Below are 17,903 nucleotides of genomic sequence, written 5' to 3'. Positions count from 1 at the left end.
TTTTTTACCATTTTCAATAAAAACCGAAGCAACAGAATCATTTATGCTTTTATTTTTCTTCCATCGTATGGAAACCGAACACAGGAGGGATGTGTAACTCATTTGATGTTGATGGTTCTGAATTGGAATTTTTTTTCATTCATGATTCATAGAAACTGTGATGATTTAGGGAGCGCCCTTAAAATGTTTGATGAAATGTCAAAGAGAAATATGGCAGTCTCATATTGTATTCATAGTTAGTGATGGAATCATCGGTTAATGAGGAGATGCTGGTAAGTTTACATGAACTTTATTGATCTTTGGTTAAGTTTTTTGAGTTGGGTTTTTGTATTTTTTTAATTTTTTCAGAAATTCAGAGACACCATTCTTTGATGGCAGAGAACCTGTAGCTGGAAGTATTGATGATTCAATTTATGTTTATGATGTTGAAGCAAACATCTATCCTGATCATAGATTTGATGTTGAAGCAAACACACTTTTCCTTATGTTTATGATGTTGAAGCAAACAGACCTATGGGCTGATCATAGCTTTGACCTTGTTTACCTTTTTATAGTATTTCCATTCTGAAGGCGTTGGTATCTAATATGATGAGGGTAATTCTACCATAATATATACATTCTATATCATATACACATTCTGTTAGAATTTTGCATTGTAATTGTGCTTTTAGTTTAATGATTCTTTAAGAATGTTTTATTTTGCATGGTTTTCAGTGTTATTTGTGAATTTTTTTATTAAGGATTAAACTCTATGATATGACACATAATTGTTTTTTTTTCAGTATCTTGATTACAGCTTCAACAAAGAGTTCTTCTGTTAGAATATTCAACAAAGAATGTATTATTCTGGTAGAATAATATACAATAGAATGCTGAGATTTTGGCCAGTGAGTGTAGGTAAATCTAGGGTTTCAAATTTCATTATTCTCACAACTTAGATCTGTCAGAATATATTCTATGTATTCTCTCACATTCTATGTATTCTACCAGAATATATAAAGTGATAGTTGTATTTGTAACATGTTTTTAACCATTATTAGTTTTTGTTGTATTTGTGATAGGAATGGCTGGAAGCATGAGTTGAAGACCTAATAATGTATTTATTTTAATAGTGTTGAAGAATGAATAAAGTTTGATCATACTCTAATTTTAATAATGTTGTTATTTTATAAGAATTTTATTCTTTTGTGTTGATATTCTTTTAGAATATGTATAAGTATATTACAATGGATAAGACTTTTAGTCTGTAAGAATATGTATGAATTTTTATTTAAGTTCGGATGTATAAGAATACATTAGAATTTTGTTATTTTTCAACCTCGGATTTAAGAATTTTGTTATTCTTCAATAATATTCTAATAGAATAAAATTCTGAAAAAGCATCATTCTAACAAAAAAAATATTCTGACAGAATAAAATCAGTTATGTTTACAAATTACGTTAGAATTAAAACTAAATTAATTAAAAAAATTTAAAAATTTTAAATTATGAGAATTAATTATCCCTAAAATTCCGAAAATTTCCTTTTATAATTGTAGTTAATTGTCCAAAATACCCTTTTGCTAAAATTTTGGTGATTATATGGTACATGATATCCCATTGTAATATCATACACTCTCAAATCATGTCCATTGATTAATTTCATCCGTTGGTCCAGATCTGTGCATTCTGACACACAATAGCTAGTAAAAACAAAATAATCTAACCATATATATATATATATATATATATATATATATATATATATATATATATATATATATATATATATATGGTTAGATTATTTTGTTTTTACTAGCTATTGTGTGTCAGAATGCACAGATCTGGACCAACGGATGAAATTAATCAATGGACATGATTTGAGAATGTATGATATTACAATGGGATATCATATATATATATATATATATATATATATATATATATATATATATATATATATATATATATATATTGTGTATCGTCGGAATTACTAATAAATTATACAAATCAAAGATTTTGTCTTCTTTTATATTTTATTTCTTTATTTTTAGATGTTTTTTATATTTTAAAGACATGTATTATATTGTTAAAATTAAAAGATAATCTTAAAGTTTATGATATAACAAAAAAAACAAATATCGTTATTCTGTAGTTTATATTTTTAAAGTTAACAGAAAATATATATATATATATATATATATATATATATATATATATATATATATATATATATATATATATATATATATATATATATATAAACCAATATTGTTCAAGTATTTCTTCTATCTTCAATTATATTGATTTGAAACTTGCTAACTATTTAAGTTTTTTTCTATTTGTAATTCCATAACTCTTTAACTTTTTTAACTTAATTGAATGATTAAATACAATATTTTGCCTATATAAAACATGATCTTCCATTTTTTTCTTACTCGTATTTTCCTCTATTCTCGTTTTGTTTTTTGTTATTTGGAATACATGAAAATGAAGATGTATATTGTAGTTGTTTGATATGTAAAAGAAAGATTTCATTCTTTTATCTTTTTTGTTTTTTTTTTTTTGTTACATAGAGCACTTGAAAATAAAGAAGTAGAATATAGTTGTTTGATATGTAAAAGAAAGATATCAACGATAAAATATTTCGGTGCGACATTATCTCTTTTGGAATTAAAATTGTTCATTGAAAACAACTTTGGGTTGTTCCGTTTGATGCTTGGATTAATTTAAAAGATATGGGAATTAAAGTTCTATAAGTTTCTTTGTTGGGTTTGAAAAGAAAATATAAATACTTAGGTATTAAAAAAGACTATTTTCGTTACATTATACAAATCTTTTGCTCTCTCTAAATTTTTTTTGTTTAGTTAAATTCATGTAATATTTTTTAATAAGGTTATTAGTTTATACGGTATTTTTATTTCTTGATCTAATACAGTGCATCCATAAGTTATCTTTATAATAATTTAGTTTAATTTTTTGTTATTTGTAGATAGATCTGACCATAACTAGTTAATAAAATTATAATTTAACACTTTTATTACTATTTATTCGTATTTTGTGATTACAATCTCTACAGGAGAAAGTGATGGACAATTATGTCCCTCAACATAAATACTTTTAAAACAAATTATAACTCAATCAAAATCTTAAAAAGAATGGAATACACTTTCATTGTGAATTTTATTAACCAAACACACTACGGTTTTCAAAATGATTATAAATCTAAATTATTTCAAATGTAAATCTATTGACAAATTGCAAACACCATAGAAATAATCATACAACCCAAATACCTTTTTTTCTTTTTTTAAGTTTATTGGATTTTATTAAATAAAGTCTAAGATATCTTCTTGGCGATCGAAGGATGTAGAAAAAAAAAAGTAAGATAGAGATTTTCACCGCCTTACTTACATGCATTATTAACCACTCCGATTGTAGAGCAGGTACTAATATTGTGGGTTTATGTATTTCAGTTAAAAGACCCGAAGTAGCAAAGCCCTGGGTAAAAATAGTACTTGAGGCAGTTATTTCGGTTAAATAATTTTTTCTTATTTTGAAATAAGGGACTATATGAATAAGGGAGAAACTCCATGAAAGAAAAATTAATGATTCATATAAATCACTTAGTGGGAAATGGCCCGAATAAATCCAACGAGTGATTAATAATCCTGTTAGACATAAAAAAGTAACTATCATCCCCTTTTCTGACGAATCATAACATGACGGAAATAACATCTTCATTTATTTTGTATTTGCTTATTTTATTTATTTGTTTTATCAATAGGTGTTGTTAGCTTAGGAGTAGATTAGATTTGCCGGTTCAAAAAAAAAATTGTTAGAATTTGAACAATTTAATACGTTTTCCTGTTATAACTTCGGATACACAAAGCTTTGTATGGTTTAGAATATATCGTTGATACCGTATAGTTTTTATCTACATTTTGTCACAATATAATATAAAATACAACACAACATTTTCGAAAGGAAAATAGTGTTTCTATATATTAAATGTAAGTTGATTTATATATATTCTTTTGTATGATTTATAAGAGTTAAATAAGTCTTGTTTCATATAAATATTGTAGACCATGTTGTGGTGTTTTTATGTTATTAAAAATTCTAGTATTTTTTAATACTATTTGTTATTCATTATATATAGAAAGTAACATACGTTTTATATATAATTTACACAACTTAAAACAGTCTATAAAATCATCAAAAGTTGTAGTGTCTATTTTTTTCATACTAATTTGTTATTTGTTATATATAGAAATCAGCATATGTTTGATATACAATTTACACAACTTTAAATGGTCTATAAAATCATCAATTAATAGTAGAAATAACCAATGATATAAAACTATGACGATTAATAAACACCAATATATTAACTATATGTTTTGTTTTGCTACCGACATTGGCTTTCATGTATAAATATTAAATCACAATTTGTTAAAAGTTGTTATTTGAATTAAATAACTATATTAGTGCAGAACGCGTGGGGTTCGCCTATATATAATAGGTGAATATTAGCGAGTTGTTGCAGAATAAAACAATAAATTTAACTTTTATGTATGTACATGTTGAAAATAATAACTATTACACTAAGTTGATATGTAACTGTGTAACTATTTTAAACCATATTATAAAATATACATCTATTTAAATTATATCATATAGTAGCATCTACATAGTTTGTACTTAAATATAACTCAACATAGATTTTGATTTAGTATTACAATATAACATTATGATTAATTACTTTAGAAATTACGTATCTATTGATTTTTTTTTAATTTCGATCATGATGGTTAATTGGTATATGAATCATTGTTTGTAAATTAATGCAATGGAATTTTTTTTTATGTTAATTAATTTATAAAAAAATTAAAATATAATAAAAATTGACATTTTTATTTAATTTGACTTATTGTTCGATATTTATAATATCTAAATTTTTTTAACTATTTTGAAAAATAGCATTTGAATATATTTTTTAAGTTTATTTTATAGTTTAATTTAACATAATATTTTAACAAATAAGTATAATAGTAAATTTAAAATATACCAGTAATAAGATAATATTTCGTATTTAGTAACATAATTTTAAAATATATCAATAACAAGATAATATTTTGTATTTAATAACATATTCTAGATTAATAGATTAATTATAGAAAGTTGGAAATTAAAAGGTCACGGATGCTTCAAATGCATATGGTGATAGAAAAAAAAAATAACATCCCAAAAATCAAGGTAAAAAATATTATTTTTCAAAAACAACCAAAACCCATAAAAGTTTACAAAAATAGTTTCCAAAGTGTCAAAGTCACAAATCAGAGTATCACAAAATCGAATCTCATAAAAACTGAAGGATGTGTACGATCAAGCATTTGTCTTGCCCCGATAATCTGAAGTACCTGAAACATAAAACATACATTGTAAGCCAAAGCTTAGTGAGTTCCCCATAGTACCACACACAACCAAACAAATATACATATTGCATGCTGGGTCCACAACCTCCAGGTCAGATTACCCTGGCCTACAACCTCCCGGTTGGATTGCCACACATATTGCATACTAGGTCCACAACCTCCTGATTGGATTGCCTTGGCTCACAACCTCTCGGTTGGATTGCCACTCTGGCCCACAATCTCCCGATTGGATTGCCCTGGATTTGTTGGCTTACAACATAAAGCAGTACAACCTCAACCTAACCATACTATGTTGATATATGTAACAGATAAACATATAACTTGCAAGTACAGGTAATCATAAAGATATACCAATCTAACGTATAATCAGCATATCATCATCCTATATACCATGATACATAACCTAGTGGGTCGGCATTGGTGCATTCGACCCACAAGTATAGTGACGAGAAACTCATCTCATAGTCTGAATGACAACAGAAAAGAATGTTGCTCCAAATGCCAACTCTACAGGTCACCTATACCACAAGCAGTGACATAATCTCAAACTACTGATCAAAATACCAAAAATGTCCCTAAGTCAAACTTAGCCAAAAACCTGGTCAAAGTCAAGGTCAAAAAGTCAAATATTCCTTTTGGGTTGAGTACGCCCATTGTAGAGCATGCCCTTCCAAAACAAGGGATCTATCCATGGTACGCGCACCGTACCTCCAGATACGCCCAACGTACCAAAGCTAAATCCTAACTTTTCCATTAAGTTCTTATTTCGTTAAGCCAAGACACCAAACTTCAAATTCAGGTTAAAAGGGGCATCCTAATGGATAAAAGTCTCTGACTTTGTCCATTTACATGCATACAAGAGGGTAAAAACTCAAACCCTTGGTCCAAAAGTTATCCAAAGTCCCAAAACTCTTGCATGGCTCAGAAAGCTCTCATTTTTAAGAATATGTAAGCTCCAAAACTATAGAAAACTACATATCAAGGACTGGGAGTAGCTCGCACTCCACTAGATCAAACTATAATTCCAAAAATGTACACAAACTCTAAACTAGAGAGATGTAAGTAACTAACTCATCAAGATTCGAACTTAATACCTCCAAATGATGCTTAAGGGTGAGATGCTTTCAGATCTAAGTGGTCTTGAGCTTCCAAGGTGGTTCTTCAATCTTCTCATTGCTTCAATGACACCAAAACACACACTTTCAAGCTCAAAATGCTCACACAATTGATTAGGGTTTTTTTATGGACATCTTGGGAGATGGAAGATGGTAAACGAATGGGTATTAAAGAGATAATGATGCTTAAATAGGGCTCAACCCCTAAAGATTAAGGTTTGACCCTCATCTACTTACGTTTGGTGTAAGCGGTAGTACGACCCCACGCACTAGGGATAACACACGATTTCATTTAAATGAAAAGGGGAGAAATTTTGCAAATAAATTTCATACTTAAGGGTATAAATGGAAAATACCTAAACAAGGGTGTTACAATTCTCCCTCACTTGAATCAAACTTTGTCATCGAAGCTTGCTGTTGTGAATAACTCAGGATAGTGCTCTCTTATCTCCGCCATGGGTTCACAAGTCTATTCAGAACCCTTCTGATGCTACCACTGAACTTTGACCAATGGAACCACCTTGTTGTGCAAAGCCTTCGTCTTCCTATCCAAAATCGCTACCGGCCTCTCAACATAGTTCAGGTGATCGTCGACCTGAATATCATCTAAAGGAACCACTGTTGAATCATCAGCTACACCCTTCTGTAGCTGAGAAACATGATAGGTGTCGTGAATCTGACAGAGCTCCTCAGGCAGATCCAGTTGATAGGCTACCCTGCCAACAAAATCAATCCAATCATCATTAAAAATACACGATCATCATTTACCCATGGCAAGTATCAGATTGGTTGAGGCTTCTGAGGTAAGAAGGACTACTCTTATCTCAGAAAGCTTGGAATCTGTGGTAGGGGCCTTAAATTATGCTTGTGTGGAAGAGAGAAGGTGATTCAAGTTGACACATAAGTGTGTCCCAAGGGACTACAAGGGACTTTGTTACAAACATCACCATTTTTAAAGGTGGGGGTAGTTCATGTGCAGACTCCCTGTGAGTGGGTGCAGAGTGTGTTTTTTAAACTCCAAAGGGTACTTCGAAAGAGTAGATAGGTGACCCAGAGCTAGTTCAATATCCGATCTATGAATCCTTTAGATAGGATTTGTCGGCTTTGGTTCTCTTTTTGGCCCTCGGTTTTGAAGGGATTCCTTTCACTTTTGAGCGATCTGTTTCTTACGACCTTCCAAGGTGGTTGGTCTATTCTCTTTCGAGGCTAAGTCATCCGAGACTAGGGCAGGTTGCATTGGGTCAAACACAACCGAAGTCTCAAGATGGTGTTTCAGGTCAGGAGAATCGGAAGTAATAGTGCTCAACATGTGTTGAGGAAGACATCGGACTGCTTCAAATGCAGGTTGATTGGGTAACATGTACGTTTTAATTATTTTGAAGGAACAGTATACCTCACAGATGTTCGCGTTGAATGGATTTAGTCTGTTGTGCTCAAAATACAGCATCTGTAGAGTAAGAGCCCAAAATCTATGACTCGGAATCTATAACGCCCCGATTCTCAGGTATTGGTTTAAGTAAGAATTTCTTGGTTTTATGTCCTACTTGACGAGTTAAGGGTGCCCTACTTGTCGTGTAGCAGCAAGGTGGGATCACACATTTAGTGACCTACTCGTTGAGTCCATAAAGGGACTCAACGAGTTGGAGTTGGCAGATGAAACCCTAAATTTTGGGGTATTTCATCCTATTTAAAGGATCATTGGCCATCCTTCAGCCTCCCCTTCACTGCTTCTTGCCCCTCTAAAACCCTAATCGTGTGTGAGCTCATTTTGTGCATTCTTAAGCTTGGAGGAGGATTTTCTTGGAGAAAAGAGCTTGGAGATCAAGCATTCAGAAGCAAGGAGCTTGACGGACCTGAGATCTAATATAGTTAGAATCTTCTGGAAGGTATAAATCATTACCCTAACCTCATTCATTCTAGATCCTCTCTGTGGACAAATTGTAGGGTTTTCATAGTGTGATTGGAAGCTATTCTTCTTTGCAACCGCAGATCTGAAGTTGTAACTTCAGAACTGAGCTCCTTTGGGCTTCTTAGTACATAAAGTTTCCAGCTTGTGCAAGAATGAGACTCTCCCAAGGTGTAAAACTCCATTAGAAGCATAGATTGGTCATTTAGGGCTTTAGAACCTTGCATGCACATAAAGTTTGCAACTTTACGTGATAAGCATGCCCTAGAAGCTTGGATCTGTGATTTGGAGCCGCTGCATGGCTCAAAGCAAGTCTGTATGGAAAAAGGACTGAATGGACTCGGCGAGTCGCAAGGTTGACTCGGCGAGTCACATGAAGATGGTCGAGAACTCGATGAGTTGGATGAACAACTCGGTGAGTCCGATGAAGATTGCCATAAGACTCGACGAGTTGAAGAAAAACTTGGCGAGTCGGATGAGTTTTCTACAAGATATGTATGTGTGTGTATCCGTCGGGTTGCAAGGAGGAAACTTGACGGGTGGACTTGAAGTTTGATCGAGAATCAAAGGAACTCGACGAGTCACCCCGATGACTCGGCGAGTTGGAATGTGATTCAAGGAACTCGGCGAGTAGCCGAGGGTACTCGGCGAGTTGAGGTCAACATGGACTGTTGACCTTGACTGAGGACTTTGACTTTGACCAGGGATTTACTAGTTGGTTTATGGAGTACTTTGTAAGGATGAGGACTTATGAGTATATTCGTACCATGGTAATAGGTGGTGGAGTCCTTGGCAAGTGATCGGAGAGTTGGGATTTATCTACCGAGTTGACAGCTACGAGGTGAGTTATCCTCACTATACTAAGGGGTCTAAGGCACCAAGGCCGGCCCATTTGATATGTTACCTTGAGCTATGTTAGATGCTTAGAATGACTTAGTGTTGCATGCTAGTGGTTATGCCTATTAGGTAGGTCTGTAGGACTACATGTGATGTTATACGATTATTGCATGTTCGATTCTTATGATTTATGTGTTTTTTATATGGGATGGGTTGAGGTTGTATTGCTTTGTGCGGTAGCCAACAAACCCTAGGATCATTACAGTTACGGGCTAATGGAGACTCGTACCGTGGGCTTAGGAGCATTCCAATTACGAGTTGAGGGAGACTCTTACTGTGGGCTCAGGGGCATTCCAGTAACGGGCTAAGGGAGACTCGTACTGTGGGATCGTGGGTATTGCAGTCTGTAGGGCTGTGGACCCGTTATGTACTGTTATATTCAGTTCGTTATGATATGCTATTGTTTACATGGTTATGTGGACTGTATGTGTATCGGTATTTTGGGGGTAACTCACTAAGCTTTCGGGCTTACAGTTTCAATTTATATTTTCAGGTACATCGGGGGATCGCGGCAAGGAAAAGGCGTGATCGTACAACTCCTCCTATTATGTTTATGTTTCTGGGAAAACTCTGATAATTAGTATTTTGAAAACAAAGTTGTAATGTTTTGATGAACTTGAAATGTCTTTTTAAAGTTTAAATTGGTTTGAAATTTGGGTGTTACAGAATCTCATTGGTCCTCCTCTTCTTGATAAACTTCCTAAAGTATTGCCAAAGGACCTCTGGTAGATCAACAGAATTTGATCGGCCGGTGAAGATGTTGTAGGCGATGTAGAGCTAATCTTTGCTCATTGTGTCTATTCCACCATGTTTGTCGGAAACACCTCTGAGAATGAGATGTATCAGAATGGTCCATATGTCGGAAACTGCCAACTTCTTGAACTCCTTGGCTTTGAATTCCCCATTTTACCCGATCTGAGTGAGAATAGATTGGAATTATTTTGTTGTGGGTTCTTTCACTCGAAAACCTTGAGGGTTTTTGCATCTCCAATTGCACAAAGGAATGTTGCTTTATGAACGGGTACAATTCAATCATCAGTGATCTTGAATTCGAGAATTTCGTCTTCAAACTTAACTAATTCAAAGACTTTATGCAATAACCTAAGACGAAAGTTAGGGTTTGGGATTTTGGTGAGAAGAATAACGAGGGGGTGTCTAGGGATGAAATCGATCATGATTCTAACAGACTTGTCGTAGTCCATATGATCGAGGGAAAAGAGTTAGGTGGTTTCCTTAAGGATGGGTTTAGAAGCGGATCCCTTTGATGACTTCTTCTTGGTTGTAGGTTTCGTCGTTTTTGGCATCACTGATGAAGTTTTAAAGAACACTAAAGAACAAAGAGATTATGGTTGGAGGTTCTAAGAAGATGAGAGCCAAAGTGAGAACTCCAGCGGAGTATGCCCGACGTACCAAGAGACTACGCCCACCGTACTTTAATGTTGACCAAAAGCGGGGCACTGACCGCATACATGCAGCGTATGCAGCCCAGTCCCAAAACTCCATTAAGCTCTTATGTCCAAAACTCAAATCCAAGCCCAAAATGATGTCCTAAGTCATAAAGTTTCCAACTTTATGACTTTGCATGGCTATAAAGTGCTTAATGTCCAAAACCCTAAGTTCTTAACCCAATAGACATTACAACTCTTGCATGGAAGGGATAGAAAGGCCAAGATCACATTTTTATGGTTCATAATAGCTCCATAATGGATAAAGTTTCCAACTTTATCCATTAGAATGGTCCTAACAAACAAGATCTAGTCTTTAGGTCTCAAAGGGACCCAAAAGTGTATTTTTTTCAACTTAATCCATTAAGTCCAAGTATCCAACCTTCAGATCTGAATCAAAAGGATGTTTATATGGATCAATTTTCCAACTTTATCCATAACAAGGTCACAAAATTTCAAGATCTAAACTTTATGCATTTAAAGTGACCAAAAGCTCATAACCCTCAAAACTAGATAGATCTAACAATTTCATCATCAAGATTCAAAATTTATACCTCTAGAAGAAAGATCATGGTGAACAAATTCTGGATCTATAATATCCAATGCAACCAGTGCTTCTTCAATGAGTTTCTTCTTCTCTAACGTAAACCAAGAACCCTCCAAATCATTCTTTTTGCTCACAAGGCTCAATCTAGGGTTAGGGTTTCAAGAGAGGGTGTTGGAGACGTGGAGGCTAAGAGTGGAATGGGTTTGGGGAAGTTAAGGAGTTTAAATAGGGCTCAAACCATGAAAATAGGGTTTGTGTACTGATCACGTACGCCTAGCGTACTCAATTCACCCAATGTACTAGGGATTCCCTAGTACGCCCGCGTACACATTGGGTAACCCCAGCATACGCGACTCAACCCAAAACCGCCTTAACTTCAAAAAGTCATAACTTCTTCATCCCAACTACGTTTTCAACGTTCTTTATATCCATGGAAAGGTGTTGAAGAGCTATACAATATTATCTGATTATCTTGGACCAAAAACTTCTCGAACAAAAATCCATATTTCATGCAAGGACCCGACCTATGACTTTTCCCTTTCTACCCTTTGGCTCAAAACACAATTCAAGGGTGAAATCTCTTAACTATCATTACCTCCTTCCACAAGGACTAAAATTTGCCTCTTTAAGGCCCAAAACCTTACACAATCGACTTCCGATTCATGGCTCAAAAATGGCAGGAAACAGGATGTTACAATTCTCCCCCACTTAAATTAGGTTTCATCCTCGAAATCAGCTCTCGAGTCCGCTTCACAATGGAATCCCTAGCCGAAAACCCGTATATTTGATCAGCTCTAAACCTCCTAGGCCAATCTTCGTCATGGTAATCTCGCACATAAGTGCATAATTGCGACGAGAACCAACTGGAAAAATAGAACCCCTGACTATTTACTGTTGTTGAAACCTCCATTAAAAAAAACAAGGTGACTCTCAACGTGAGTCTCATCTATATAACCGCTACAGAGAAGCACATATAATCCCAGCATATTCCACAACTTCCTAGTTATAAGACCAAACTTGTAGTGAGAACTACAAAGTTCAGGACTCTCAAAACTACAATCACCGAATCAATTTTATCAATATGCTTCTTGAGACTGGGAACCCATCAGATCTAAACTTCAAAACCCATATTCTAGAATATATGCATCTATTCGTTGAACCCACCCCTTATCTTTGACTATGATCACCACCAAACACGTGGAGAGTAATACTCAAAACACATCGATCGTAAACTTCAACCAATTCCAAATCCCTAAGATGTACCAAAACCTTAAATAAACCCTTGACTCCCTGATACATCATTACCAACCACTACCCCTACGAGCAAAGATGATTAATCCAAGAATTTTCACATTGCATCCAACCCTTATCAGCTAGGTGTAACCCCATTTGGAAAATCACTCGAGACATTCCCAATGTACTTCATGACTCTAATCCATAATCGATACCCAACCTTGGTAACCAAACCCCTAATAACAGCTCACAAACAAACATGATTTATAATGCAAATACCCTGTAGAGACTTTCTAATGCACAGTTGATACTCTCAACAACCCTTAACTTCTCACTTTATCCAAACCGACTAGTTCGTGAGTCTCCCGAATTTCAACAATGCACCAACACCGAAGTACCACAAGCAGAAAAAATAAACAATCATGATCATTAGGCCTATAGCCTATATCTTGAATGCTCTCGGTATTACACCGATCTTTTCGACATTCCATCATTCGCTTGGAAACTCACGATCAGCACCACGGGGGCCTCAATATAAGGATACTCAACCTCATTCCACCGCCTTGCAGGAAGCTAATAAACGTCCCTCTCAATGCTAACCGAGGTCAACAGTGTCATACGCTTTTTCCACGTACAATTCCTTTCATAATACAAGATGCTACCAACGCAAAATCCGACGAAAACATGGTCGCGCATGACCCAAGAATGGGATAAACAGTCGTACTCTTCTTCCAATTCAAACTCTATAACCCAAATAAGAACCATTCAAATAATTCGAACAAAGTGCTCCATTACTATCTTCTCCAACCCACTTACCCCTCACCGCATACCCCCATGAACCATTCTTCTGACACCATAAACTCGAACATATTGATGGTCCTCCAAGAAGAATAACTAATTCTCCCCCACTTTGGGTTCGAACTACTACCTTCTGGTGCTACAACCAAACTATATCTCAAACCGACTCAACCAAGTACCAACCATCCCTGACTCTTGGAAGGTATAACACATGCAAGATGATCTTCCAGATAAGGACCAAGCAAACCCTAAGAGTTTTCGAATCTCAGAAATTTCTAATCATAACCACCTTTAACATTAAGGATTTCATGCAAATGCATAAGGAAAACCCCAACTTACTATCCCAAAACATACACTCCTCGCCTAAAATCCCAACCATCAATTCATCGCAAAAGAAAAATCATTCATAAATACCAAAATGCATCATTTTCATAGTTCGAATACATCAAAGACAACAAACTTTGCCACACCCAATTCGTCTGAAACCATAAGCTAGCACCTGACCTGTCTATACCCTAAGAAGAAGACCTTTGGTCTCATCACGAGGCATTCATACCACAACAATCCTCCTACGCATTGCCACGATGTCATACAGCTGCCAAACACCGTAGCCAAATAGCCCAATGTTGTGTTTACATCCCAACTCTGAAAGTTACAAGCCTGCCCACTCCTTCTTCGAACTTCGAAAACTAGAAGGACATAACACTTGCCATAGATAGGGACATTCCAATCCATCTACCAATCACTCATCCTCTGGCCGAAATTCTTGATCTACAGCTAACAACCGCTTCCTTATTAAGTCTCGTGGCCCAAACGACACTACTTGAGCAAGGCTCCTGAGACCTCAAAATAAACTAACTCACTTAGGTCTGCACCATTCAAACCCAAACTAACATAGCCGCTAAAGAACCACAATCACGAAACTCATCCTCAACCTGAACAACCATAACCAAAAGATTGATAAATAGAGAAACATTGCCACGAGTTATGGTTATACAACCATGCTATCTACCCTCAACCAGCTCCTTAGAATCCCCGTGACTTCCTTGATTCGATTATGGATCCTTGTTGGACTAGGTTTCTAAGCCCACAACTATAATTGGTATGTACTTAACCCGAGACTAGCATGGTCTATTTGGGTTGCATATCACCACGACAATTTGATAGGATGCACTTTTGAGAAGAGGTTAGTTATGATTTATTAATATAATATAAGTTCTAATATATTAATATGAAATCATATATAATTAGTATTGATCAAGAATTAATTTGGAATTAATTTAGTGATCAAAAGAGACTAATTAAATTACTAGGGACTAATTATGTAAATTATATATATATATATATATATATATATATATATATATATATATATATATACGGTTTGGGCTTATGATACATAATGGACTAAGTTTATGGATGAATCCATAAAGAGTTAGCCCACTTGAATCATGGATTATAGCTAGTAAGCCCAAGTGTATGGATTAGGGTTTACCCATGACTCTTGGATTCCTACACTATATATATATATATATATATATATATATATATATATATATATATATATATATATATATATATATATATATATATATATATATATATATATATATATATGACACCCTATAACCTAAAATTGGTGGCACAAGTTTTGCCAGAGTGTTCTTGGAGAGCAATAACCGATTTTAGAGTGCATAAACTCTCTCAAAAGTCATCCTTTATCTAAGGTACGCATGTTGTGAACCATTTGTGGTGTCACAGTTGGGGCACTAACTTCTTAAAGGCTAAATACAACAAGTTCTACAAGCTACATAAACAGGTAAACTCCTAACTTGTATTTTATGTATTTTATGTTGTTTATGTCAATTGCATGCTAGTTGTAGGCTTAATGTTTTGGAAACAATATTGCATGTATAATTAGAGAAAACATAGATCCAAAGAATTTAGGGTTGTATGTGCACCATAGGATGTTGTAGTATACTAAAACCCAACAGTGGTATCAGAGCCTAAGATTGTTTTCTATTATATTTGATGCATTGCTTAAGTTTCAAAGCTAGAAAAATTGTTTTTCTGCATTCTGACTGATGAACTCGCCAAGTCCACTGGGTGACTCTACAAGTCCACTCAGAAATGGACCAAATCGACGAGTCCAGTTCATGTACTCGCCGAGTTGGTGCTCTAGTGTGCAAAATTTCGAGTTTTGGCCAAAAATTGGATTATGATCATTACCCCAAACTGTTTTTTGAATCATGAAATCTGTTTTTTCATTAGGTAATGATCATGCTTGTCCAATTTAAAGATAATTGTCATAATTTCAAGATTTGTATTAGTTTATATGATTAGGCTAATTTCTTAAAGATTGATGATATGAATTATCATGTACTTATGAGTTTAGTTAGATCATGACTAAATTATTTGATATTTTTGTTACTTAAAAATATGATGTAATTGCCTTAATGAAATCCATAACTTGTCCTCAAGTTATGGAAAATGAAAAGGTTTTCTTTTAAAATGTTAATAAAACTAATGAAATCCATAACTTGTTCTCAAGTTATGGAAAATGAAAAGGTTTTCTTTTAAAAGGTTAATAAAACTCATAGGTTATAGAAAATCAAAGGTCTCATTTTTTAGAGTTATTTTTAAATGGTTTTAAAGTCTTTTATAACTTGTCCTCAAGTTACAGAACTTGAAAAGTTTTTCATAAAAAACCACATTAAACTCATAAGTTATGGAAACCAAAAGTTTTGACAAGTTTCAAAACCTGTCCTCATGTTTTGGAATTTGTAAAGTCTCAGTTTTGAATACTTTAATTCCAAACCCTAGAGTTTTAAAAGTTAAAATTCAACCCTTATACTATTATATTATTATAAGCTTACTAATTATATATATATATATATATATATATATATATATATATATATATATATATATATATATATATGTGTGTGTGTGTATAAGACAAGTCAGTTTTACCGTTAGTAGGCCTCATTCACGAAGCTGGTCTATAAGGGGGGTATAAGGTTACTGCCTATAAAATGGCATTTTAATGGGTGTCCACTCTCACCCACCGTGTCCTTGACTGGTGGAGGTTTGTTAGTCGAACGGTTAGGATAGGACACTAATTCTCATTGTAAGTATAATGATAATTACAAAGTAACTAAACTTTTATAAAATTCTTAATCTTAGTTACTTTAGGAAAAATATGAATAAGGTGTTATCCCATGAAATTGCACTTTGCACCTTGTTAAGTCGTTAGTGGAGCGTGTGTGGTTAACCAGCACACTAATTTGGGACTGCCAGTGCATGGCAAAGGGTAGCTTGATGTTAATCATAGATCAATGGAACGTGTGTGGTTAACCGGCACATTGATTATGTGATTTGTGACATTGGGTGTACCAAGCTAATTTGCATGTTTATTCACAGCTTGTTTGTGATCCTCAACATCCTAGCCATAAGCCTGAAGGGCACAATAGAGATTTAAAAATGCCATTGAAAAGTTCAATGAATCTCAAAAGATCTAGGAATTTCAATTCACTTAAACTTAATAATCAATTTCGTTTTTCATGGTGGAATTTGGTAAATCATCATTTACCTACCCTTAAATATTTTATAATTGGATTACGGCATCCCTCTTCCGAATGGTAGAATATTGTGTTGGGTCCTAGCCTTAATATTTCATGTTGGATGTTATATTAAGGTCTTAAATCAACTATCTTGAATTTCTCCAATTATACATGTCTAGTTCAAACAGCTATGGTCTTCCCAAATCCTTTTGGAAAAAGCTTTCCTCATGAAGATGATATTCCACAATATCATACTTCACTTCCTCCACCTCCTCCAATAATTCTCCCTGACCCACAAATTCGAAGACTTGAAATGTTCAAGGTCACTCAAGACCTATTGGCAAGTAAACACCAAGATGAAAGGTCTGTGTGTGCACATGTCTTGGATATGAAGTCACACATTGACAGGCTGGGAATGTTGGGTGCCGTCTTCCTGAGGAAGTTGGCTGTTGATTGGGTTCTTCAGTCACTTCCCAAATCGTATAGTTTGTTTGTTAAAGACTACTGTATGGTAGATCATGACATGACCCTTAACGATCTTGCATATTTGCTTATTGTTGCCGAATCAGCAATGATTTGGCGCAATGGTCAAGCAAATCTGATTGGAGGATCCACTTCCCAAGATGCCATGGACATAGGCAATGACATAGATAGTCCAGAAATGATCCCTTCTCCTATGAGAAGGGAATTGGATATGGTCAAAAGATTTGACCATAAGAGAAAAGCCAATTCTAACATAGTTCCATGTGCAAATGCCAAAGAGTCCACTTCTTTCTACTGCCATTTGAAGGGACATTGGAAGCGAAGCTACCCTGACTACCTGAAGGATCTAAGATAAGGTAAAGTCAAAAAGGTTTGACTCTACTTCAGGTAAGTCCACTATCTGACTCTATTAAGTTCCTAATTATTGATTCTTAATACATAATGTAACAAGTTTCATATTTTGATGTTTTGTAGGATCATGAAAAAGGAAGGAAGCTTA

Source organism: Lactuca serriola, chromosome 5 (assembly GCF_051521515.1).
Source record: "Lactuca serriola cultivar US96UC23 chromosome 5, Lser_US96UC23_V15, whole genome shotgun sequence".
Taxonomy (NCBI): Eukaryota; Viridiplantae; Streptophyta; class Magnoliopsida; order Asterales; family Asteraceae; genus Lactuca; species Lactuca serriola.
Note: the sequence above shows the minus strand (reverse complement) of the source record.